The sequence below is a fragment of the Leucoraja erinacea genome, chromosome 2, assembly GCF_028641065.1.
Source record: "Leucoraja erinacea ecotype New England chromosome 2, Leri_hhj_1, whole genome shotgun sequence".
In the NCBI taxonomy this organism is placed as follows: Eukaryota; Metazoa; Chordata; class Chondrichthyes; order Rajiformes; family Rajidae; genus Leucoraja; species Leucoraja erinaceus.
In genome coordinates, this window is record NC_073378.1 from 82,700,783 (window position 1) to 82,726,713 (window position 25,931).

The 25,931-nt window shown below is 42.7% G+C and overlaps 1 protein-coding gene and 1 long non-coding RNA gene across 14 annotated transcripts in view; one reads left to right on the forward strand and one right to left on the reverse strand.

Moving 5' to 3' along the window:
* The window catches only part of LOC129711677 (uncharacterized), a 160,100-nt gene that overhangs the window by 86,017 nt on the left and 48,152 nt on the right, over positions 1–25,931 (reverse strand). Inside the window, exon 1 of one of the 13 annotated variants that reach the window (XR_008725900.1) lies at positions 2,342–5,331. The exons of the other annotated variants lie outside the window; for them this stretch is intronic. The gene's annotated coding sequence lies outside the window, so the exon portion shown is untranslated. Of the gene's footprint in view, positions 1–2,341; positions 5,332–25,931 lie in introns of those variants that run through there. 13 annotated transcript variants of the gene reach the window in all.
* LOC129711716 (uncharacterized) lies at positions 413–18,715 on the forward strand. Its single transcript, XR_008725911.1, has 3 exons — positions 413–1,706; positions 8,162–8,276; positions 18,393–18,715. It is a non-coding gene; the product is annotated as an uncharacterized LOC129711716 (long non-coding RNA).

Consider the following 25,931-nt stretch of genomic DNA (forward strand, 5'->3'; position numbering starts at 1 on the left):
TATTCACAGAATCTATCGTTTACTTTCTTCTTCGGCCCATTGGTTTGAAAAAGACTGTGTTTTCCTGACATAGTTGACATACCAGTTACCAGAAAGCAAAGAAATCTATCTTTGTACCTCAAAGACACTGTATACAACCAACTTGCTCCTCTCAGTCCTCCCCGTAATAAATTAAATTTCTCACATGCTTTGCTTATGGTATCAGAGTGAGTAATCTCAGCCAAATGTTTAAGGGAATCCATTATCCAGCCTTTTAATTACAGACAGTTTATTGTCTTCTCTTAAAACATTTACGCTCTTGGTTGTTTACACTGTTTTGACAATTTTCACTTTATGGTAGATTCCATATCATGTCCAGGAGAGGCAAGTACAATGATAAGTCCACACACACACACGCTTCTATCCTACAGAGGGAAACACATTATCGAGATGACATATTAAGAGTGTTATAATTGATTTACAAATGACGACTGCTTGATAATTAAAGAAAAGGAATTACATTCCCTATAGTTCCTTCAAATAAACTCATCTATGTGTTAAAAGGTAACTGTGTGATATGACTGTAGTAACAGCGGCAGATCTATGAAAATATGGAGTCACACGGATTGCTGATGGGCTGCCTGCATTTGGAAGCAACCCCCACACTGTTTGACTATGCAGTATAAATTGCAGCTCCCTATCCAAAGAGCCACACTTTCAAGTACTTTTCACCACTATTGTTTAATGTAATGTGTAGCGATTAAAATTGATCCACGGGATATTTTAGTGAAAGAAAAGTCATATTTCCACTGCGAAGGAAAAGTAAAATTGAAAGAGAACCATAGTTTAAATAAAATGACCACAATGGGGTATGTTTGTGATACAACTACAACCTGATACATACAGTGAGTCAGTCAACGTGCAGCAAGAGTAATGGTACAATGATTGTGCTGTGTTGCAACCATTTCACAGAGCGCAGTTGTGACTGTCTCAGGCTTGGGTTCCTGCACCTTTAAGATCTGTGTGATCAACAATTCCAGCTCTGCCACCTGGATGTAGCTAGGCCTTTTAGCAACCACTGGGAATGTGCCCCAGGCAAGCCCAACTCTTCCCCTATCACCCCTGTGGCATATTGAAACACAACAGGGTCTGTTGGATGAGTGACACATTCCTCTTCTGTCAGCCTCTGAAAGGACTTCATTTACAAGCCCTGGAGTTGTGCTACTTGACTGACAGGTCGTGGAAAAAAAAGTCATTCAGTTCCATTAAGCTCAATAAATCCTGCAGAACAAAACACCTAAAAGAGGCTTTAAAAAAGGCCGCGGAGAGTGCGGGCATGAGCTCCAGGAAAAAAAAAGTAAATTCTTTTCAGGTTCAAAGACATTATTTCTCATTGTGTTCTGTCTATCAATTACACTGGCATTCCCAGAGGGTACATAGATCAGTTCTCATTGGTGTCATTCACGTGTCAATCAGACTGGCATGAACACCAAAGGGCCTCATGTTGTGCTACGGAAACTGTCTGTCAGGCAATCAGCAGCTGCTATGACATCATCTGGGAACACTTTAGTAAAAAAAAAGCCAAATCCCAGAACTCCAGTTGAGTCCGTGTTAATATTTTCCTTTAGCCTGACCCTCACTTTTCAAAAAAATAAAACACGTTCCAAACTGTCTGCAAGATGAAGATAAATAATTCCACATCAGGAGAGCGTCTGCCACGACCTAAGGTAAATCATTACAAAGTAAGCGTTTTGGGCTGTGCACATGACAGCGCAGATACAGCATGTCAAGGGAGAGTTGAGAACAGACAATGTAGTCAGCTTTTATCATTTTGTCAAACCATCCATCTAATTAACATTTGCCGCATCTTCTCTCGTTGGAATGCGCTCCCTTTTCCAGGACCTGCTATAACCGGAGCTGAATGGTAATGGGGAATGAAGAGAATAAAATGCCCCTCGTCGTTAGTCAGAGTATATGCAGCCGAGCTAAAGTGGAAATGCAGGCTTCAAAGTATAGGAGTCACCACAACGCTAAACAAACATTGCAAAAGCCTGCACCAGTTCATATCAATCAAAGTGCCTCAATTTTTTTTTAAATGATTAAAGTAGAAAAACATGCCCGTGGTGTGGGATGGATCCTTTCTCAAAACAAGCTGACAATCACTGCCATTAAATTGCAACTGAAATAAGAATTTATAAATGATTCATCTTGGAAGGACTGGTATGGCTGTAGGATTATTGCAGAATATATTTAAGCTCCTTGTTGGAATTTGTTCATCAGTGGTGGATATCTTATTCTATTAAAATTGCCAAAAATCATGTAAAATGATCATGAGCAAAAAACTGGCTATGGTCATACAAACCTGAGAACTGATCGTCCTCTCTCCAAAGAAAACTGATGTTGTTTGAACAGATAAATACAACTCTTCTTTAGTTGGCAGGGAAAGAGCAAAGGGACAAGGGCCTCTCTGTGATTCTCTCCCCGTGCTCTTCCCCTGCCTCCTCTGCACGATCATACAGAGGGTAAATAGGTTCCAGGCACACTCATTTCCCTGATGATTCTCATTGGTTGGACATGAGGGTGATTCAGACTTTGTTTATCTTTCTTGTCCAATGAAGAAGAATATAACTATCCTTTGGCTTCACTGCTGTGAACATTGCCGAAGCGGAGAACTTGAGCGCAAAATCATAAACATTTATTACCTTCACAAGGGAGCCCACGGCATCATGTGCCTGAGGCTATATAGTTAACAAGAAATGTGATTTTACTATCATATCAATATCTTAACGCCAGCTTATTTCAAGCTGCTTTTCATTCACATGGCTGCCACGTACAAATGAAGAAATTGTTATCTAAATTCTAAACAGTTTTATTCCGTTCTCTTCAGGGAATGGTCTTGGAAAAACTAATGTTGAAATTAAACAGCAAGAACAAAAGTCTGTTAGCACCAGGGTCCCTTTTAAGGGAAACATGTTGCTTCTCAATGCGGTCCACTCGGCCCAACTGCAATTCTAACCCAATGGCCAGAATGGTAAATGGAAGTAAGGTTTTAAACACACTGATTCCGAAATGCCCAGGCAGGTGTCCTTTGGATTTGGAATGTTTCTTTTGCTTGCTTGAATCGAGGAACATTTCCCAACCTCCGCCCGATGGGAAAGCTTTTCCCGAACCTTGCCCTTGCTGTGGGTGCCCTTCCACTCTCCCTGATCAAGAGAGCCCCGTGGGCCTGCCAGTGTCATTGTTTATCTGACCTTGGCTGTGGTTTCCCACTGATTTCCTGTCTGGAATGATGGGGAAATCAACCCGAGGTGTATAAATGGAGCTTGTTGGTCAAAAATGTAAAGCCAAATGAATCCCTGCAGGCACAATGGCGCCTAAAATAAAAATAGACTGTGCTGGACATGCTCAGCAGGTCAGGCAGCATTTGAGGAAAGAGAAACATTGTTAATATTTCAGATCAAGAAACTTTTATCAATTTCTGTAAAGTCTCTTATTGGCCTGGTCATTATGCTTGCTGTTCTCAAAAGCAAAGAAATCCTGCAGATATCTCTCTTCGGCACGGTGGCGCAGTGGTAGAGTTGCTGCCTTACAGCCCCAGAGTCCAGGGTTCGATCCTGACTATAGGTGTTGTCTGTATGGAGTTTATACATTCTCCCCGTGACCTGCGTGGGTTTTCTCCGGGAGCTCCGATTTCCTCCCACACTCCAAAGATGTACACTTCAAAGGCTAATTGGCTTGGTAAAGATTGTAAAATGTCCCTAGTGTATAGGATAGCAATAGTGTGCGGGGATCACTGGTCAGCGTGGACTCGGTGTGCCGAAGGGCTGTTTCTACACTGTACCTCTAAATTAAATAAAGTATAAAATATTGGAAATTGAAATAAAAGTAGGATATGCTGGAAACACACTGCAGTCTGCTCAACGCCACTCCGCGAACTGCTGTTTTGTTGGTGCTCTTGATCTTCCAGGTCAAACATTTACAAGTGTGACCAGCAGTAACTGCTGAGCTTGTTACCATGGAGGAATCTCCATGCTTGGGAGAGCTGTTCGGCCAAGCACAGAGAGCGAAGACAGCAGCTTCAAAAACAATTTGCGCTCACACCCATCATGACGGCAGGTGTGTGGTTCTGAGTGTGAGCCACACATCTGAGCCGCCTGACACCAGCCTTCACAGGCAGCCTCTCCATAGCCAGCACTGAGGCCGTTCATTGCCGGAATCACACCAGATTCCTGGCACAGCGTTATGTAGTACTATGAAGGGCAGGGACTCATAACAAATTCCCAGCACAGGAGCACACCTCTCTACATGTAATGAGCTAATGACTCCATTTTCCACTGATTTCCTTAGTGTCCTCATTCCTGGGAGCAGAGTCTAAGCTAAGAACCAGTGACCCCAGCAGGTCAAGCAGCATCTGTGGACAAAGTTAATGTTTCAGGTCAGAGATTTTGGGTCAAAACTGATGGAAGGCCATTACCCTAAAAAAATTATTTTGTCCTTCTCACAAAAGGCGCTGCCTAGTCTAATGGGTATTTCCAGCATTTTCTGCATGGTTACTAACTTCCAGCATAGTCATAACATGGCACAGACCTTTTTGCCCATCGAGTCCATGGCAACCAACAAACAACATTTACCCTCACCCTACACTGATCCTATTTTATTCTCCTCACCATAAAATCCCAAAACTGCTTTTGGCAAAGTGTAGATATCAGATAGTAGGAACAGAATCAAATGTTGCTTTATATTGGCAGTCGACAGCATCTTTAGTATTTTTTGATACATTCAAAATGTTGATGAAGTATCAAAATGTCAATTATAAAACATTGACAAGTCACAATTGTCTGCAACAACTATAGCAAAATGTAAAAAAAGACACAAAGTGCTGGAGTAGCTCAGCGGGTTGGGCATCGTCTTTCAATGACGGGCACTGAATTAGGCGATGCTAACTGGTCTCAGCTCATCAGCACCACCAAACTTTCCATCCCTTTCGTGTGTGCAGCCAAACCACTGCTGCCAGCAGTTGTTAAATTCCACTTACAAATCCCAGGGTTGTCTAACAAAGCTGTTCTTTAACGCTAATACCAAGAGGCAGCAGCTTCAGGATGCAGAAATCTAGTCTGACAAGTCTGCATTTCTAGATAGCTGGCATGTCGAGTCTGCATAGTGCCTCTGCCTGTGGCCCAGAGAGTGACATATGCTCACCCACATGGTGGTCCATAAACCCGCACCAGTATGAGGTGATTTTGTCTGTGTAAGCATAGGCTCATCATTTCTGGAGCCGTTAACCCGTCATGAGCAGATCGCAAACAGCCTCTCCTTCACCTCCTCAGTGAAGCAGCAAAGGAAAAAAACAGTTTGGTGTCCATAGACCCCATCAATGTGATAGAAAGGAGCAACTGAAAATCAATCTGATGACTCATCAATCGCAATTCTTCCTATTAATTGCAATTCTTTTTTTTAACTTATAGCAACAATAATATCCCAAAGTAAAGGTAAATTTTTATTCACATGAAGAAGGGTCCCGACCTAAAATGTCACCTATCCAGTTTCTCCAGAGATACTGCCTGTCCTGCTGAGTTAATCCAGCATTTTGTGTCTACCTTTGGTGAATTTTTATTTGATGTTTTAAAGAAATGTCAAGCCAGAAATTTTAGTGCATTAAAATGGTGGAAGATCTGTTCTGTTCTATTGTTCTGTTCTTCTGTTGTTTTGCACAATCCCGCAGGCAATGCCACTTTCATTTCACTGTACGACTTGCATGTGCATGTGACAAATGAAGTTGACTTGACTGCGTCTGCTTGTGGATTGCCCAAGAGGAGCAATCTTCTATTGTGCATGCTACACAATGTGTGTGCAGGTATCATGGACTGATCAAAGACACCATGCCCATACATTACTTCGAAGATAACTGAGAGGCACAAAGTTAAAAATTAAAGAAAGCAGAAACTGGCACATATAGTCATGGGATCATTTTATGGGGGTTTATATTTGAGTAGAACATTGAACAGAAAATGAAGACACAAAATGCTGGAGTAACACAGCGGGACAGGCAGCATTTCTGGAGAGAAGGAATGGATGACGTTTCGGGTCGGGACCCTTCTTCAGACAGATGTCCGAGGAGGGGGTGGGACAGAGGTAGAGTGTAGTCGGAGACAGTAAGACTGGTGGGAGAACTGGGAAGGGGGAGGGGATGGAGAGAGAGGGAAAGCAAGGGTTATTGGAAGTTAGAGATGTCAATGTTCATACCGCAATGTTCCCTCAACAACTCCCTGGTCAACTGGTCGCTTCCCACCCAAACCATCCCCTCCCCAGGTACTTTCCCCCTGCAACAGCAGGAGTTGCAACACCTGCCCCTTTACCTCCCCCTCGATTCCAGCCAAGGACCCCGACAGTCTTTACAGGTGAAGCAGAGGTTCACTTGCACCTCCTCCAACCTCATCTACTGTATCCACTGTTCCAACTGTCAACTTCTGTACATTGACCAAGACCAAGCGGTTTCGCTGAACACTTCCACTCAGTCGGCCTTAACCTACCTGATCTCCCAGCTGCTCAGAACTTTAACTCCCCTCCCATTCCCAATCTGACCTTTCTGTCCTAGGCCTCCTCCATTGTCAGAGTGAAGCTCAGTGTAAATTGGAGGAACAGCACCTCATATTTCGTCTGGGTAGCTCACACCCCAGCGGTATGAACATTGACTTCTCGAACTTCAAATAACCCTTGCTTTCCCTCTCTCTGCATCCCCTCCCCCTTCCCAGGTCTTCCATTATCATACCGTCTCTGACTACATTCTATTTTTGTCCCGCCCACTCCCCTGACATTAGTCTATAGAAGGGTCTTGACCTGAAATGTCACCCGTACCTTCTCTCCAGAGATGCTGCCTGACCCGTTGAGTTACTCCAGCATTTTGTGTCCACCTTTGGTTTAAACCAACATCTGTAGTTCTTTCCTACACATGGAATGGGGACAGTACAGTGCAGGAACAGGCTCTCCAGCTCATTGTGTCTCTGCTGAATATGACGCCAGGTTAATCTAATCTCCTCTTCCTGCACATCCTGCACCTCTCCATTTCATGCATTACCATATGATGTCCAAAAGCCTCTTAAACACCATTATTTTGTTTGCCTCCACCTCCAACCCATGACGGGGGGGGGGGGGGGGGGGGGGGGGGGGGGGGGGGGGGGGGGGGGGGGGAGATCCTATCAGTAAGGAAATCTGGACTCTCTGTCAGTGATTCTTGAGCCCCAATCTCTGGAATAGATCTTCTTCCCCAGCTTAAATATGTCCTGTGTTAATTTGCATTGCTACTGCGTATCCAGAAGCCTGCAAGCCATCCCGCATCACACAGATGGGAACCACAATAACCTTTTCTGCTCTTTGCTACTCATGAGTGTTGATTGCTTTAATAGATTTTCCATTTCAAAAGCATCACAAAGCACATTAAAAACCATTTACTACACGTTATTATGTCTTACCCCATAACCATAGGAAAGACTTTGACTAAGCTTTTATTTTCAGAAGGAAAATTACTAGAACTACCTTTGCATAACACAAACAAACATTACTTTTATATTGTGTCCCATTTTGGCAATAAAGTGGCTTGAATTTGCCAATGAACCTTTTGTTAAGATGGTGTCCCTTTAAGGTGGTTTTCATTGACCTTTAAACTCTGCAGTTTCTATGATGCTCCCTACAAAGGGACCTTTGCCTTTCTGCCTTATGCTCAAGGCTTACTTTAGTAACATTAAGTTGTTCAAGGGCCAGGAGGATTGGTAAAAAATGTTCCATATTTGTGAGATATTTATCCATGGGGAGCATTTGCAGAAACCCAATGCTAGCATTACTGGAGAATTAAAATATTTTTCCAGCTATCCATGCTGTGTGCATGGCCCCAGGCAAAACTTTGTCGCTGCTTGAATTCACATAGGAAACATTGGTTTAGACAGGGATTATATTCTTGACAATATTGGAATCTTGCTAAATAGGCCCTGAATAAATAAGAACAAAATAACACAAATTTGGGAATAGATGATAGGGTCGAAGGAGTTTCATAATGAACAGGTTGTGGGGGTATATATTGGGGAAGAATATTTGGGGTTTATCATTGTTTTACTTTGCAGTAAGTTTTACTTTTTGTAAATGGATGTTTGCAACACCCTCATATGCAGTTACCTCACTGTTTTTGCAGACTTGCAGCTCTCAACAACTGGATAAAATCTGGATATTCCTGATATGTCATTCACCACCATTCTCCACATACACAACCTTTGTGCATGATTTCTGGCTATCAGTCCAGAGTTAAGGTAATCTGTCTGCGTTGACCTTTGGCAGTCTTCAATTGTCTGTCCCGGTCACCAATACAGATAGTCTGCTTTAATTTGTTTATTTATTGAGCTAATTGCTATGTTTTATTTCCCTTTGTGGTTTATCCCTGGAGATTACATGCACTGAGGGCATGGCATTCATTCCAATTAATGTCTTAATGTCTCACATAGTTTCCATGTAAACAATTTTAACTCAGACAGAGAAGTAAATGTTGAGAAATAAATTACATTTTATGAGCAAGATAGTTGGGGACATTGTTACAGACACAAATTATTTTATTTTGAATTAATTCATTACTTTTTCGAAAGATGAAAAGTTCATGCAAAGCCACAGCCCCAATTTTAAACCACTGCATTGTTCTATTCCTCTTTACCTCCTCTTTAATTTCATTCATGTACAATCGTAATCGCTCTCCCTTTGAAAGTTTATGTCAGTCCAACACCTCAATTGTGATGTGTAGGAAGGAACCGTAGATTCTGGTTTACACCAAAGATAGACACAAAATGCTGGTGTAACTCAGCGGGACAGGCAGCATCTCTGAAGAGAAGGAATGGTTGACGTTTCAGGTTGAGACGTGATCATGTGATAACCTCCCGATCAAGTGTGGTGGCCCACTTGGCTTCTGACTGTTCACATCAATGGAGTTGAACGTGGAAGTGGGATACAATGGATTTGCACATTTAGCCCATGCAGCCAAGACTGTATTTCTACTCTTTAACTAGGCGACTAACTAAGTGTGATTGAGCTGAAAAATGAATGGTTTACCCCTTAATCTGTACTCTTTGCTCATTATCTAATCTCACCAGGAAAGAAATTCAACAGCAGCAATGGGCATAACATAAGACCAAGAAAACCCCATGCAAATTCTTTCCGACAATCTAGACGAGTCCATTTGCTTGTTTATGTCAAACCAGCCTGGTTTTACTCATCTACCTGGCACAAAATGGTTGTTAAATGAAATATAGTGTATGGAAACAGACCCTATAGCCCATCAAGACCAAGGCAATCTCAACATCAGCAATTTTCATTTAAACTGCGGATTTACCAATTATGTCTTTGCATTCACATTAATTTGTTAATGTATAGCACAAACATCAACAGTCACAGCGACTTGTGATATTTCACTGCTGTCAGGCTTCCAATCAGAATTCAATTGATCATTTTCCCTCCTGGGATAAATAAAGTTCTATTGTATTGTACAGTAGAAATAAAACCACCCGCTACCACCCTCCACCTCCTATTATCAAGCCAATTTTGGTTCTACTTTACCAGCATGCCCTGGATCCCATGGGCTCTAACTTTTGGAACAGCTTGACAATGTGGGACATTGTCAAACGCCTAAAGTCCATGTAGACAACATCTACTATGCTGCCCTCATCAACATTCTTAGTTACTTCTTCAAAAAATTCAGTGAAATTCTTGAGACAAAATTTTCAACGAAGGTAACTGTTTATGCCAGCCAAGCTTGAACAACTATGAACCCAGGAGCATTGACCTCAAACTGCACTGTCTCATTATGAAAGACAGTGGCCTGGGCTGCTGGTGACAGGCACAGAGTCTCTTGCCCAGAGTTCGTGAATCAAGGACCAGAGGACAAATGTTTTAAAGTGAAGGGGAAAAGATTTAATAGGAATCTGAGGTGTAACATTTTCACACAAAGGGTGGTGGATGTATGGATCAAGCTGCCAGAAGAGGTAGTTGAGACAGGGACTGTCCCAACATTTAAGAAGCAGTTAGACAGGTACTTGGATAAGACAGGTTTGGAGGGATATGGACCATATGCTGGCACATGGGACTAGTGTAGCTGGGACATGTTGGGCAGTGTGGGCAAGTTTAGCCGAAGGCTCCGAGTCCACGCTGTATCACTCTATGACTTTAACAGAGAGAACACTGGGAGATCAGCAGCAATGGGAGCATGTGTGCTCCATGGAGTCACTGCACATCCCTGCAGATTAGGCATGGACATGTCATGCATAACTGTAAATACAGCCCTGCCTCTAGCCAGAGATGCATAAATGTCCACTCTCTTCTCCAGAAAGGGGGAGAGGAGTTAACGTGATGTGGCCACACCAATCCCATGACAATTACCTGCTGCTGCATCTTTTCAAATACCTTGACCAACAAGCTCTTGTGAGGGGATTAGCGAGTGCCTTGTCATGTAAATGCCCTGCCTCTGCTGCAATAGTTACATTTGTGTGTGCGTGCTGAAGGAAACTTACAGCAGGCTTAAGTATGTGAAGATGGGGTGGAGTACAGCTCCTGGCTGATAGAGATTGTCAGGAGGAGAATGATGAACAGTGCAGTGTTGTTTGAAGCTAATGCAGCAGCCGGTGGGATATTGCATTTAACATTGCTTTCACTGACCTTGAACTCACATGCAAGGTCACAAAACATCTTGCACCCCTTCATTTAGCACTGAAGAGATTAAGATTGGACTCCTAACATTCACCCTCACAGCGATCTCCTGCTTCACATAGGTCCCTCAAGATAAAAAATATCTCTTCTCCCATCTCCAAGACTTCCATTGCAAAACCTAAAATTGCCTGCACTGGCCCAAGCTGTGTCATGCATCCTTTTTGCCACTTGACACCATGGCTTCCACCACCTGATGACAGGTTCCCTTTAAGAGGTGCGGGGTGGTTTCAAGGAATGCAAGGCTTAAACAGGTGGTGGCCATTCACAAAACGGTGGCTCCTGTAGATACAAGAGGCAACAGCAGCACTGTTAGCACAGGAAGGCTTGGTGAATACGTTGCCACTAAATAGCAGCAAGAGGTTTCATGGTCAGCAGCATGTTAGACAGGATCATACACTCCATTTATAGATGGACACAAAATGCTTGAGTAACTCAACGGGACAGGCGGCATTTCTGAAGAGAAGGAATGTGGCATTTCAGGTCGGAACCCTTCTTCAGACACAGTTCTTTCCTACATCGGCTCTATCTGATTTAGAACATTCTTCTATTCTTTGCTCTGCAGTATTCAGCTTCATTTATTTCATTGGACAGGTTTTGTGATTTTGTTAAATGGACAAGATCCCAAACCATCTATGTCACATTTGGTCCCATTACAGGAAAGCAACTTCACATCCCTTGATCAGTCCAATGCTAGAAATGGCCCTGAACCACCTTCTTCATTTGTAGGTTACACACTCATCACTCTCTCCCATAATAACAATAAATCAGTAAAACATCCGGCAATTAAATCTTGATTTGCATTATTAATTTGGCAGCATTTGCCCAGTAATGAATCAACATAGCCCAGTGTCAGTAAGAAACACTGTTACTATTGACATCTGGAATCAAGAAGTAAATAGATAAGAGTAGTGCTTCCTTGAGAATATGTATTTATACTAGCAAACATTGTTCCAACACCTGATTTGTAAGCAACATCGTGACAAAAAGGCACATAATACACAGCAATATGCCCCAAATGACTGTTGATTCATGGCTAATGTTTTTTAATTGGCCTTTAAAGTCTATTCATATAAAACTCCAGCATGGAAACTGGTCATTCAGTCCAGCAAACCCACACCAAATGTCAACTACCCAGAACACGTACACAAAAAGCTGGAGTAACTCAGCAGGACAGGCAGCATCTCTGTAGAGAAGGAATGGGTGACGGTTTGAGTCTGAAGAGGGACCTCGACCCAAAACGTCACCCATTTCATTCTCTCTAGAGATGCTAGCTGTCCCGCTGAGTTACTCCAGCTTTTTGTGTCTATCTTCGGTTTAAACAAGCATCTGCAGTTCCTTCCTACACATGTACATCAAGCTGATGTTCACAGACTACAGCTCAGTGTTCAACACCATCATTCCCTCTAAACACATCTTCAAACTCAGGGCAATGGGTCTCTGCTCATACCTATGTTATTGGATCTTTGACTTCCTCATCAGCAAACCTTAATCGGCAAGAACTAGCAACAACACTTCATCTTCGAAACCTCAAGGCTCAGACCCCTGCTCTACTCTCTCTATACCTTTGACTGTGTCGACAGACACAGCTCCACACCATCTTTAAATTCACAAACAATACCACCATATTTGGACAAATAACAGAGTACAGGAAGAAAATTGATAGTCTGATTGAACTATTTGGTGCCGGGACAACAATCTTGCTCTCAATGTCTTCATTTTTGGGATGATAGTGGAGAGAGTCAACACCTTCAAGTTCCTGCATATCTCTTAATATCTGTCCTCGGTCCAGCACATTAATGCAAAGAAAGTTCATCAACACCTTTAGAAGATTGGGGAGATTGAGTGTATTAAGAATTACTCCATCGAACTTCTACAGAAGTACAGTAGAAAACATTGTGACTGGTTGCATCACAGCCTGCTTTGGTAACTCAAACATCCAGGAACAAAGGACGCTACAAAAAGTGGTGGACATTGCCTAGTCCATCACGAACAAGGACCTACCCGTCATCAAAGAGATCTACAGGAATCACTACCTCAAAAAGGCAATTAACATCAAAGACCCACACCACCATTAACACATTTTTATCTTGCTGCTACCATCAGGAAGGTGGGACAGGAACTCTAGAATCATGATGTCCAGGTTCTAGAACAACTTTCTCCCGGCAACCAAGAAGCTCTTGAATCACACTGCACAATCCTACCATTTGTTTGGATTTTGTTCCGTTTATTTTTATAAATGCAGCAGGGAAACATGCCCTTCGGCCCATTGAGTCCATGCCAACCATTCATCACCTGTACATTAGTTCTACCCTACAAATTTACAGAAGCCAATTAACCTACAAACCTGCGCATCTTTGCAATGTGGAAGGAAACCGGAACACCCAAAGAAAACTCATGCTGTTGCAGGGAAAACGTACAGATTCTGTACAGACAGTACCGTGTGGAGACTGGAGGGTAACACATGGTGTGCCTCTATTTAAGGCTGCAGGAAGAAGTCTGGGAACTGCACGCCTGAGAGTCTAACATCTCTGGTCAGAAAGTTACTGAAGAATATTCTGAAGGAAAAGATATACATGCATTCAGTTGGACAAGGCTGATTAGGGATAGGCAGCACATTTCTGTGCGTGGGAGATTGTGTCTCACAAATCTGGTTGAGTATTTTGAAGCTGTGAACAAAGAGGTTGATGAAGGCAGACCTGGAGACATTGTATATGGATTTCAGCAAGGCCTTTGCCAAGGTTCCACATGTTAGGATGCTATGGTAGGTTAAATCCCATGGGGCCAAAGGAGAGATAGCCGATTGGATAGAAAATTGGCTTCATGGAAGAAAGCAGAGGGTGATGGTGGAAGTTGCTTTTCAGACTGGAGGCCTTTGACTAGTGGCATGCCTCATTGTTCGGTGCGAGGCCCATTGCTGTTTGTCATCTATGTCAATGATATTGATGAGAACATGCTACGCATGATTAGCAAGATGACACTCAGGTGAGTGGTATTGTAAAAAGTGAAAATGGTTGTCAAAAATTGCAGCAGAATCTTGATGGTTGATGGAATTTAATACAGAGAAATGCCAGATATTGCATATTGGAATGGTGAACATGGGCAGGACCGACACAGTGAATGGTTGGGCTCTGGGGAGTGTTGTAGAGCAGTGGGATCTAGGAGAGCAGGTACATGGTTCCTTGTAATTGGCATCACAGGTAGATAGGGTGGTCAAAATGGCTTTTGACACTTTGGTCTTCGTCAGTCAGAGTGTTGAGCGTAGTTGGTAGGTCATGTTACAGTTGTACAAGACATTGGTGAGGCCACATTTAGAGTATTGTGTTCAGTTTTGGTCACCATGTTGGAAGAAAGACGTTGTCAAGCTGGAAAAGGTGCAGAAAGGATTTACGGGGACTCAAGAGCCTTTGTAGGGAGAGGTTGAGCAGGCTATTATTCCTTGGAGCACAGGAGATGATGAGTGATCTTAAAGAGGTATACAAGATCATGAGAAGAATAAATTGGGTAAATGCACAGAGTCATTTTGCTCAGAGAAGGGGAATCGAGAACCAGAGGACATAGGTTAAAGGTAAGGGGAAAGATTTAATGGGAAACTGAAGGGTAACGTTTCTTTTAATCTATGGATCTATGGAACAGGCTACTGGAGGTAGTTGAGGCAGGCACTATCATAACATTTAAGAAACATTTGGACAGGTACACGAGTAAGATAGGCTTAGAGGATTATGGGCCAAGCACAGGTAGGTGGGACTAGTGTGGATGGAGACATCTTGGTTGATGTGGGCAAGTTGGTCTGAAGGGCACGTTTTCACACTGTAATACTTTACCACTTTATGAGCACCCATGGACAGGGTTGAACCTGGGTTTCTGTCGCTGTAGCGTAGCAACTCCCCTGCTGTGCCACGGTGCCGCCACTCTGTGGTTGCTCTATGTACTTCAGTTTTACGCTTTTATGGTATAATTGCGGCCTGCAGCAGATCAGGCACGAGACTTGAAGAACTAGGTGGACTATTGCTGGTTCTATTTCCTTGTGTTTTCCGTTATCATGTGTTCTTCAGCTACATGTGCAAAATAATTCTACCCCATTTACAATTCACAAAAGTATTTTAAACTTTCACGTTTTATTCTTTGGTTTTTATTTACTTCCCATGTAGCATTCCATGGATTAGGAAACTGACCAGAAAAATGTGGGACAAAATTAATACTAATATCTGTGACAGGACATTAGGTCAAATGGCTTCCAATCAGAAGGCCCGGGGTCCAGGTGCATGATGTATTTAGCATCGTGTTTAGAAATAAATGCTCCATCTTAAAACATTCATTTTAGTTCACCATTGGAGTGCTCGTGTAAGTGTATTAAGCCTGGCTTGATGGTAATTGATGTTGAGTGCCTAAGACAGAGAGTGCTTTCATTAACACTAACATCGATCATGTTTCACAAGATTTACAAAAAAAGAAAATGCCAAATTATTTATGTAGAGTGCTACATTATACCTTTACTACAGGTTTATTATGGTTTCATCTTTTTATTCCATGGACATTTTTTGTGGACTGTATATTTTTGAGGGAAATTATGAAATGCGATATTAGAAAACGCTATAGACTGGCAGATATTATTTTTTGATTTACATTGGATTTGATTGCTTGTTTCCACTACTGACAGAAAGTGGGAAAATAAGCACCTTGTGGATTTCCTTCATACCATGTATGAGGTTGAGTGGTGCTGATATTTATATCACAAAATATAGAACAAAATCTCCACAGATGATAAATCTTGGTGCTTTTGCTAAAGCTTTCATTTCATGGCACAACACGTTGTAGTCTTAATTCTGCCTACACCTGGCATATTTTCATTGGCGAACCTTGCTCTCAACTTTAGAGTTTGCATGTACAGAGGCGTGAAAAATCCTACAACTTTCCAGGAATTACTTTTGCATAGTTGAAGGAGGCTTGAAGGAACACAAGCAATGTGTGAGCCAAATAAACAAATAACAGCTGTTTAAGGTTTTAACACATTTGTTCCACCGACTTAAAGAACATAACATAAATGTTCATGCAGAAATAAAATTAAATAATAAAAAATAAAAGCTTTGATCATCCCACAAGAGGACTTAGTCCTTCCTTACATTGGCAACCTCAAAAATGGCAAGGAAACCCTTAATCAAAGTACAGTTCCAGTCCACAGTAGATCTTGCTTCATCAAACCTTCTCTGAATATTTTTATTTTAGGTTGTGTATCTTCTGTATTGGATAATACATCATACATTAAAATATGAATGTTTTGCAGCAATAAATATTGATTTTGTTTCTGGTCACAAATAATACAAAAGATGCTGAAGATAAGGACAGAAATTCAAATGTGTGCAGAATTTATCCAATGTGTGAGAAAAACTGTTGACAGCATCTTGAGACATTAACACCAAATTGCTTTGCTGGATGATCAGAGCCTGGAGCCTTTTGCCCAGAAAATTCAAATTATTGAAAATTATTTACTTAAAAGAGATGACTTGTTAACTGCATTTTTTCAATGTTTTAGTCTACACTCACAATAATATTAACTCTTTACTTTGGTTACATGAGCAGAAATTCAATACACATTAATACCATGTACCTCAGTCTCTTTACATCTGCAAGCTATTATTAATAGTTTTACACTTTAATGGGAAACTATTATATTTCCATATGTGTTCTAAACCAAAAACTTCGCTACAAATAAAAAACATTCGATGTAGTAGCTCATTCCCTCAAGTCAGCTCTGCTGGTAACACTCAAACATTGAAATTCATCTCTTGTCAGTGGTACCCAATGTGCTATATGGTAACACTGTACTCTACATCTGATTATTTCCATTAAAGGCCATTTTAATGAAGCACACCATGTTAACGCCACGGCACTCCTACAGACCAACAATGAATTTCTAGGCAATCTCCATCACATCTCTTAACATATCATCAGGCAGCAATATTTGGAACATAATTGTAAAATGGTCACATTTTTTAATAAGCATCTAGAGAGAACACACATTTGCTCTTAAAGTACTGTATATGGATGGTGTTAATTAACTTTTCAATTATACTTCTAGACATCTTAGTCTTCTAGATACGTTGTGATTTCATTCATTGTGATGTTTTAAATAATCTGCTTCTTCCTCATTGATTAGGAGCAAACTTGTTATTATTATAATTATGATATTTTCTATTAAAGATGTGCGAACTAGAGAATTAAGTATACAAGAAGGTTGAGAAAGAAAACATTCATTAAAATTGACTTTGAAGTTTGTAAGCTGCCTGTACTGAGTCGTACCAGTAGCATGTTGTGATCACTGAAGCCATTTCGTGGAGTTAGTCAACTTATCCTTGATATACTTTAATCATTTAGTCATGGCATTAAAATTATCCTCCTTGCTGGGTTCTAAATCAGACCTTGCTGAAGTATGAAGAGATCAAATTTAAGATTCCTTCAAATATTTTTTCTCCTCAGCTTTTTATTAGATCTCATGATGTCATTTGACCTTCTTCTCTAGACTTAGCCTCGTCGTCTCTGCATATGCCATGTAAGTCTTTGACAAATTGGTCTGCAATTCCCATCTCTACAAATAACACTCCTATCCAACAAGGAATACACTTCCTTGGCTGGGTTTTCTTTGGTAAAGGGATTTTTGGATAGTTCTTAAAATTATAGTTCTTAAAATTACATTTCATGCCGCAGCAAATTATCTCCACCCTTGCAAACGTCAATCAATTTACTGAACAGATATTATTTATTTGACAACCACGAAAATAGTTTATTTCCACGATAGGCAATCAAGCAATCTGACGAAGTTTGAGTCAGAAGATGGGTCCCAATCTGAAACATCACCTTTTCCATTTTCTCCAGAGATGTTGCCTGAGCTGTTGAATTACTCCAGCATTTTGTGTCTATCTTTGGTGTAAACCAGCATTTGCAGTTCCCTTTTACTAAACAATAAATAGCTTAATACAACTAAACATGTGTTTCACTGAGCTCTTCACATGTGTATCTGGTGGAACTCCTGTTTTCTTCAATGGCCGGCTCACTTGCTGCCCCTGGAATCCACCTTCTCTTATCTTTGCCATTACAGCTCCATTCTTTCCTATTGCCCATCACTTTGATAACATATTTCTCAAATACTGACCACTTTATCTTTAGCCTCTGATACTATTCTAGCAAGAGTCAACCCAAATCCAGGCAACTGCACGACAAGCATCTCTGGACTCAACAATAAATTTAATAATGTCAGGCAATTACATATTCCGATCTTGTTCCTCACATTTCCACCACTCCCAACTTTTTTTCCACTCTGTCTTCTGATACTTTTTACTTCATAAACCCCTTACATTCACCAGTTTCAGACACACCTCTACCCCCTTGCCACTGCCATCACCTCCAATTGATGCCTCATTTGATGATTCCTGGTTTCCATCTCCTCACAGTTTTTTTTATCTTTTGTTCTCCCACTTCCCATTTCCCTACAACTTAAAACTTGGTTTGTTTTATGAACAAGGAATTGAATTGCAACCTGATGCATATGACAATAAACTAATCTAATTTAATTTCTACCTTTTCCTAGTTTTGATAAAGGGATGTGATAAACGGATAATTTGTTTCACACAGTAGATGCTGACTGACCAGCTGTGTTTTTCTAACATTATCTGTTCTTATTTCAGATTTCCAGCATCTGCAGTATTTTACTTCTCACTTCCATTCTTGGAACAACAGCCTCTGGTAATGTGATTGTCTCTTGACAAGACCAAGAGAACCAGCTCACTTTGGAGTTGTTAATATTTCTTTATATCGCTGTTCATTCTAAACATTCAGTACTTATATTTGAATATGGGAGATGTTAGAAATAACTCTTAAATGCCACTTGAGGTTTTCTTATTGTTATAAATGTTTAATTCTGTACTCAAAGTATGCGTTAAGAAGCTGTTAAAAGAAGCTTTATATCATTTCAAGAAATGATGATTTCCAATAAATGCGAAACTAACCATTTCCACTTGACATTGAACAGCATTGCATTACCATGTCTGCTACAAGCAACATCCCGAGGGTAAACATTAATCAGAAATGTAAGTGGACTACATAAGGAACTGAAAGGCAAGTAAGAAAGATTGTTCTCGATGTTGTGGTAGTCCAGAACAAGGGGTCACAGTTTAAGGATAAGGGGGAAATCTTTTAGGACCGAGATGAGGAAAACTTTTTTCACACAGAGAGTGGTGAATCTCTGGAATTCTCTGCCGCAGAAAGTAGTTGAGGCCAGTTCATTGGCTATATTTAAGAGGGAGTTAGATGTGGCCCTTGTGGCTAAAGGGATCTGGGTGTATGGAGAGAAGGCAGGTACAGGATACTGAGTTGGATGATCAGCCATGATCATATTGAATGGCGGTGCAGGCTCGATGGGCCGAATGGCCTACTCCTGCACCTATTTTCTATGTTTCTATGTAATCTCCCAATATCCTGTGCCTTTCCACCATCTACCTTGCTTCATCATGCAGGGTTCAAAATGTTGAAACTATCTAACAGCATGGTGAGAGTACCTTCATCAAATGTTAGCAAACACACAACAAGCGATTCACATCCAAAATGAAACTGAGAGTGGCAATAAGAGTTGGCATTGTCTTGTCTTTAAATATAAATTAAAATAAATTACACATGCTCTTCAATTAAGTCGGATTTGAACAAAAAAAAAATTAAACAGACAGGTTTAATGTTAGACTTTATTGCCTAGAAATTAAAAGATGTCTGTTGAATGGTCAGACTCTCTGGGATGGTACTGGCTCTGGCAGCCGCTGTGTAACGCAGGCTGAATAAAGGAGGGCTCTTGAAGAAGGGTTTTGGCCCGAAACGCTTCGCTCCATAGATGCTGCCTCACCCGCTGAATTTCTCCAGCATTTTTGTCGACCAGGGCTCTTAACTGTTGTGAAGCCTGCAACTGCATAGCTGGCTCTTCAGCCGAACCAGCCATGGACGGGTTAATGAAAATCCCAAGGTGCCATTCAGGCCTGTACAGCACAGTGGCACAGGTGTAGAGCTGCTGCCTCACAGCGCCAGAGTCCTGGGTTTGATCCTGACTATGGGTGCTGTCTGTGCGGAGTTTATATGTTCTTCCTGTGACTGTGTGGATTTTCTCAGGGTGCTCTGGTTTCCCCGCATGTGCCAAAGATGAGCAAGTTAATTGGTTTCTGTAAATTGCCCCTAGTTGTAGGATTCGAACGTGGGATAACGTGGTCTCCTCTGCTGTCACTCCCCGGTACAGTCCGCCCCTTCCTGCACCATTGCGTTGAGCACCACTGGAGCTGAGGGACGCTCAACGTGGCCGGCCAAATTTTTCTAACTGGGCACAATTTTCTGAGGGACCCGAAGCGGCCCGAGCGCGGGTGATCAATGGTTGGCGTGGACTTGATGGGCCGAAGGGCCTGGTTCCACACTATATTTCTAAATTAAACTAAACATTGAACACTACTTTGTGCAATGAGAGTGGTGTTCAACAGAGCTTGTGGAAGGAATAACATTATTAAATGCAGAGCAACTTCTGAAAAGGTAGGTACCAATGCCAATTGCAAGTTTACTGCAGTTTCTTCCACAACCTAGACTTTCTATTTAGAACTTCCCTCATTAAATTAACAATATTTAGTTTGTTTATGAGCAGTGTTTTCTGGAAAGTATTAAGTGCAATATCTCAGAAGCTGATGCAGGATTCTTTCCAGTCAATTCCACTGATGCTGAAAGAACTGACATTTTCTTACACATAAATGTTAGTGTTATTTTGGAAGTACAGATTAGAATGTGTACCAAATGAGTTTCATGAATTTATGGATGAAATCTTGATCACTAAAACCAATATTCCCACAGGCACTTTGATATGAGAGATAAAGGAAAACAAGTAAGGAAATGCAGTCCCTTTAACAAACTAGACCATCCCTCCCAACAAGGATGACACATGGCCCAAGGAGAGTAGGAAAAATTCTTTAATATATTAAATATAGCCCATTTATAAAAAATATAGTGTTGCTTGATTTATCACTTATGACTTGCGGGCCCGATACAAGAGCTCTCAAAACATAACTGACAGGTAGCAATGCGGCAGTTGCAACACGGTCACAGCATGTTAAGTATCCTTACTACCCATTACTTCACTTGCCTGAAAAACACAGTTGCTAATTATCCCTTTGAGAGTGGCAGCAATGTTTCTGCACCGTATCCACATAAAGCATTAGCTTTAACTTGTCCATTCCACTCAGCCGGACTTTATAAGTATTGCACCTGCTCTGCTGTACTTTCTCACAAATTAATTTATTTCCCCTTCATACATGCATGAAGACCATTGTGCGTTGATAACAAATTTCTCATTCAACGCTCCGCAGTTTTTCTGCAGCCTTTACTAAGCTCAATCATAACATTCATCTTCAAACTTTTGCCTCTTGTTGTCCAGCTTCAGAGGATTAATCCCACTTGGTTCTATTCCTGTCTATGTAATTGCTTCTCCAGATTCGCTGCCTTTGGCTTCCATTCCCTTTTTTCTTGCAGTCTCCCAATACTTCACTCATAGTTCTTTCTGTGGAACCATTCTGTTGGTTGACTTGAAGGAGGCCATCCAGCCCCTCAAGCTATTTCCATCTTTCCACATGATCAAAATTAACATATGACCTTATTCTACATACCATTTACAGTGAGATGCTCTTCATTATTGAGTTACAGGTTTGTCATCTAGGACATTGTGCTCAAGGGGAAATCACAAAAATAAGTCTAAATGAGAATAAACTGTGATGAGATTTGGAATTGTCTGTTATTCATCTTGCACTTGGCAGGATAAAATTTCATTTGCAATGCTCCACCCAACTTTCCATCTATATCGTGCTGTAGCCTTAGAATTATAAAAACACTATAAGTGCAGACCCGTTGGGTCTGTTCCCCTAAAGCAATATTCCACCACTCACCCATAGCCCCCAACTGCACAGGTGCAGCTCATTTTCCCCTATCCCCCAGCATTCCCTCCCCCTCTTCTTCACTCTCATTCTTTCCCCTCTCCTCCTCCCATCCACTGTCCCTCCCTCACCTCTCACTCACCCTCCTTTCCCCTACCCTCAGTCACTCCCTCCATCCCTCCATAGCTCCTCTCCCCTCCCCACCCCCCTCCTATCCCTTTATTCCCAACTCTCCCAATCCTCACCTCCCCCTATCCCCCCTATCACTATCCCTTCTCACCTCCCCGACTGCCCTCTCTCCTCTCCCTCTATTCCCACACTCCCTACCTCCCCCACTGCCCCCCCCTCCTCCCTCTATTCCCCTCCCCACTCTCCCTTATCACATCCCCCACACTTCTCCCCTCTCTCTCCGCAGCCCCTCCTCTCCCTCAATCCCCCCACTCTCCCTCCTCACCTTCCCCAGGATCTTTCTCCTCTACCCTCCCCCAATCCCCCCTCACCCCTCCCTCCCTCTCCTTTCCCCTACCCCCAGTCACTCCCTCGCTCCCTCCTTAACTCCTCTCTCCTCCATACCCCTCTCGTATCCCTCTATCCCCCACTCTTCACCCCCCCTCCCCACTATCCCTCCCCCACAATCTCTCCTCACCTCCCCCACTGCCCTCTCCCTCTATTCCCAATTCCCTATCTCCCCCCACTCCCCCCCCCCCCCACCTCCTCTCTCCCTCTATTCCCCCTCCTCCCCCACCAGACATGAGACAAGAAAAAAATGAAAAAAAGAGGAAGAGATAGATTTATCTGCGGATTTTCAAATTCGGTAAGGCCCCACCACCTCCGTGAGGCCCCAACGCCTCCGTGAGGCCCCACCACCGCCGCAAGGCCCCACCACCGATGCGGCCCCATTGTCGTGAGGCCTAACCGCTGAGGTCTCGATGTCTCCTGGATCGCCGCGTAGAATCCCGGCCGGTAGAAGCCCGGGTCAGACAAAACAGCCGATGGCACCCGCGGCTGGGCACCACGGAAGCCATGAAGTGGGCTCGGCCGCTCACCTGCTCGGCACCACTGAGGCGCCCACAGACGCAGCTCCAGCCAGCAGAGAGTTAGTGATATTTAATCCGCTCCTTCAGCTTTATATTCTCCATGCTGGACGAGAGCGTTAGTGATGCTCACTCCGCTCCTTCAGCTTTATATTCTCCTCGCCAGGCGAGTCGGGCGCTGCCTGTGACTGACAGCAGGCCCGGCCAATCAGTGCGGCAATGGTGCAGAAAGAGGCGTCACCGTCCCAGGGACTGACAGGAAAGGAGACCAATCGTTGTGGCAGCAACTGACAGGAGAGGAGACCAATCTGCGCATGCGCAGTTTTTAATATTTTTAAGCCTTAATAACTTTTAAAATATTCCATTGATCGGAACAACACTTGTTGACCTTGTAGCACAAGAGAATGTTGAGTAAGATGGCAAAGAAATGTAGCGCTATCGCGTACCATTTTTGGCAAATAGAAAAAAACGCAAAATCGGAAGAGCACAAGATCAGAGTTTTAGTTATGTATAGATAGAAAATAGGTTCAGGAGGAGGCCATTCAGCCCTTCAAAATGATCATGGCTGGTCATCCAGAATCAGTACCCCATTCCTGCTTTCTCCCCATAACCCTTGATTCCGTTAGCTCTAAGAGCCACATCTAACTCTCTCTTGAATACATCCAGTGAATTGGCCTCCACTGCCTTTTATGGCAGAGAATTCCACAGATTCACAACTCTTGTAACCCTTGGTTCTGGACTGTGACCCTTGGTTCTGGACTCCCCCAACATCGGGAATTTTTTTCCTGCAATTATGTTTGCTTATGCAAACTTAACCACTAATACAGCAGTAATTTATGGGGCCTTGAAAATATCTGAACTGAAGTACTGGCAGTTATGCTTTATTGTGGACTCAAGGCTGAACATTATTGAACACAGAATTCTCAAACTTATGCAAAAAGCAAAGTGCTAGGGGATCTTACAGGGTCAGGCAGCATCTGTGGAGGTAATGGTTTCGGATCGGGATGCTTCTTCCATCCATCACTTGCCCCACCTCATCGCTCATTTCCCATTTTTCCCATCTGTCTGGTCCAAATTGGATTTGCTGTCGATCCATTCCGTCCACAAATGCTGCCTTACCCGCTGAGTTCCTCTAGCACTTTGTGTTTGCTTAAGATTCGAGCATCTGCAGTTCCATACGGCTCAAATTTACTGATTTATTAAGTACACCAAATCCGTTTGCTACCCTGTGAGACTCAATAACGATTTCAGCACAGAAATGTATCCACTGCTATAATGGAGAATTGCCTCTTGCATCATAAGCCAGGTCACCCCTATAACTAGGCTGGCATCCCAAAGATTTAATATTAATTTAATAATAAGTTTGGAATGCTAAAACAACGGCAAAGGTAAACTCTGTTTTGCAAATATATTTTGTAATTTTTTTAATTAATCCTCAGTTTTCATTCATCTTTGTTATTTTTGAGGTATTACATTAAATTTTTATTAATTTAAGGGAAAACAATGGTCAAGGGCATTTAGTGACATTTAATCCTGGCTTTGACAGTACAGCTGAGACTGGGCTTTTGCTGGGTGTTTGACCCCAGTACAGCTGAGACTGGGCTTTTGCCCCCCCAGGGATGTGTCAGAGTCTGAGATTCTTTGTTCCACCATTGCAGTTTAATTTAGTTTAGAGATACAGCACAGAAACAGATCCTTTAGCCCACCGAGTACACACCGACCTGAGATCCCCTCATATTAACACTATCCTGCATACACTAGGGACAATTTACAATTTTACAGAAGACAATTAGCCTAAAAAAACCTGAACGTCCTGCACCCTTAGAAAATCCATGCATGCCACAGGAGAATGTACAAACTCCGTACAGATATCACCTATAATCAGGTTTGAACCTGGGTCTCTGGTGCTGTAAGTCAGCAACTCTACCACTGCACCACCGTGCAGCTGGACATAGGATAATCTAATCCAGTAAAGTGGTGCTGCATCCGAGCCAGGTAGGGGATAGGGGGGACACGTACCCCTCTGTTTTGAGAGGTGGGGGACATACCCCCCCCAAGTTTTTGTAATCCGGAGTTTAAAACCCGGTGAAATCTCCACTTTCCGCAAGAAAGTGGAGGCGGGACTGCTGATCGAGGGCGCCGATTGGACGAGAGAGACATCAGTCAGCAGGCAAGGGGGGCGGGACATGATGATTCAGCGCAATCATTGGAGGAGGGAGGAGTGGGGGGGGTGGAACTGAGGATAGAGAGCGGTGATTGGAGGAGGGAGACATGGCACAGACCTGTGCCTATTCCGCAGCCAGGATCGATCCCGGTCGGGACTCCGCCGCTGTCCTATCCCCTCCCGAGTGCCTCCCCCATGGGTGGCCAGAGAGGTCGGGAATCAGATGCGAGCTGTACCCCCAGGCTCACAGTCAATGCAGAAAAGCAGCGCTAAACCCAGCTCAACTCTGCCTGTCCCACCAGGTTAACCTACAGCCCTGCCTAACTTGCGGGAAATATGGCCAGCGCGGTGTCCCATCATCCAGGCAGGGCTGTAGGTTAACCCAGCGAGACAGGCTGCATTTAGCGCTGGATTGAGCCTCCGAAGCCTCGCGCGTGCGCGTGTGAATGTGCGCATTTGGCCGCCAAAAAACTGTGTGTCCCCTGTCCCCCGGTCCCCTCCATATTTTGATAGTGATTTCCCTGCCTGATTCTGGGTAAGACTGCTGAGCAATTGCAGTGAGCAGGCCCTTGCAGGCAAGATCTGGCTCAATAAGATGAATGAATCCAATTAGTTTTCAAGAGATTTACCTTGGTATTATCAATGTCCAGCCATTTTATGTGCGAACGGGCTTTTTGCTTCTAAAGCATTCAGTATAAGTTTCTTAAATGTTTCCAATGGCTTCATCATAGCCAAATGAATGTGAAACTCAGGCTTTGAGAGATCACCACTCAGCTGCTGGACAAGCCTGAGTGCCTGCAGTATCTTGACAGATCCTGTCAACAGAGTGAATCTACTGTTGTTTTTTTTTTTCCACATTCTCTCAGCCAGGGGTCCATTGACTATTTGATAATTTTCCACAACGATGCTCAAGTTCTTTCGCTGCCTTTCACTCAACCTCTGTTCATTCACGAGAGCTTTGCCCAAAATAAAAATGCAAACTCCTTGATTTTCAGCTGACAGTGTGTATAAAGGAGAGGTCACTATAGGTCAGGGAAATGCCAAAAGCACTCTTGGACCTCTTTTATATACTGAAGAAAGTAC